Here is a 2,008-nt window from a genome sequence, read left to right as displayed (position 1 = left end):
TAGTCAACACTGGCTATAGTACAAATTTCAGTCCATGCCAACTTTTAATGAAAAGATGGAGGAAATGGGATAGAATGACCACTTACAATTTCAAATTGGGTAAATGACCATCTTAGTTTTAGCAATTTCATTCTTTTTTATTTTTCTATAAATTTTCCTACATGGCAAAAAAGGTTGTGCTTATGTAAAACTGAACTTAAAAAGGGTTATCTCTGCAAAACAATAAAAATGTGTATTAACATTAAAACAATAGAAATGTGTATCTCTGCAAAACCCTAGAAGCAAAGTTTTTTAACTCTTAACATCAAAAACTACATTCTTCATTGATTTTCAATTAGCTGCAAATTGAGCTACATTCTCCATTGATTTTAAAACTAAAGTTCTTCAATCTCCATTGATTTTCTTCAATTTTATTGGGCTACAAATTGTTCTTTGTATTGGATGTAAATTGTTCTCATAACTTCTACTCTCCAAGTGTTGCTCTTTTCACTTTTTCCTTGCATTTGATCTTTCAGAGATGACCAAAAAAGCTCCTTCATCTAAATCTATTGGGTTGGAATCCCATGGAAATAACGCTGAATTAGAAGAAGTTTTCAATGAAACAAATGAGGAGGAGAGCTACGAAGAGCAGGCAATTGATGACGAGAAAACAACAGAAGAAAGTGATGGGAATGAGTCAGAGAAGGATGAATCTGCTGCCCAGGAAGACAGTGACGATGAATCTTTTGCTCGACACGGAGAATGTCGAAGTTGGGGAAAACGAGGTAATTCTGTTTTGTTGTTTGGATCTCCCGTGATAATGGAGGAAAATTGTCATTTCCATAATTTTTTCAATGAGTTAGTCAATACTTTGTGGGTTTAAGAGCCTTGGTATTGTCATAGGTGTTATTGTTTGCTTTTATGAGGAATTGATATGTGACTATTATGATCGTCTTTTATGAATTAGTTCCAGTGTAAAAAAAAAAAAAAAAAAAAAGGCGTCTTTAATAATCTTAAAAAAAAAAAACATGTATTTTCTAACTTCTAATTTAGTTAATAATTTGTTGCAATTTTTCTCGTTAATAATCTTCTGTTTACAATCTCTTTGAAGTTAACAATCTCTTACAATTTTTAAAGTTAATAATCTTTTGTTTACAATATCTTTAAGTTTAAATCGATCATCTCTTATGTTTTGTTATATCATCTCTTGTGTTTAAAGTTAATATCTCTCCCATATTGTTCAAATATCTCGTGTAACTACTTGAAGTTCTTTCTAATGTATTCAGTCTCTATAATTTGTATCATAGCTACTTGTCTACTGATGTGTGATTAAATATGCAAGTAAATTAATAATTCAGTTAATGATCATTGTGTTGTAGTAAGCGATCTCTTATGTTTGTCTGACGATCTCTTGTATTTAAAGTTAAATATCTTATGTTTTGTTCTGAAATCTCTTGTATAACTAGTTGAAGGTCTTACTACTATATCTAGTCTATAGTTTGTACCATAACTAGTTAAGAGTCTTTACTGATGTGTGATCGTATATGCAGGAAGACTAATAATTCAGTCTTTGTGTTTAAATAGGTGATCTCTTATGTTTTGTTTTATTATCTCTTGTGTTTAAAGTTTATCTCTTATGTTGTATTTTAACATCTCTTGTATAACTAGTTGAAGTTCTTACAATTGTATCTACTATACAGTTTGTACACTAGTAGTTAAAAGTCTTTACTGAGGTGTGCTTAAATATATAGGAAAACTTGCATGGCGATCCACCCCCTACACATATGAAGTCAAAATTCATTTTTAAAACGGTTCAAGGCGAAACCAATTATTTCCCCGGTAGAGCGACAGTTAGGCGTAGAATGGGATTTGCTATAGAAAGTTTGAGAAATTCCCTTGAAAGGACAGAACCCAACGAAGTAGTTCGTCCTTTTTTGCGTAAGCCTGCCTAGATCAATTCCTTGACATAAATGTTGATCGGTGATCTCTTATGCTTTGTTCCAGAATCTCTTGTTTTAAGTCATAATAT

Source organism: Lycium ferocissimum, chromosome 1, assembly GCF_029784015.1.
Source record: "Lycium ferocissimum isolate CSIRO_LF1 chromosome 1, AGI_CSIRO_Lferr_CH_V1, whole genome shotgun sequence".
Classification (NCBI taxonomy): domain Eukaryota; kingdom Viridiplantae; phylum Streptophyta; class Magnoliopsida; order Solanales; family Solanaceae; genus Lycium; species Lycium ferocissimum.
This window is presented reverse-complemented; position numbering follows the sequence as displayed.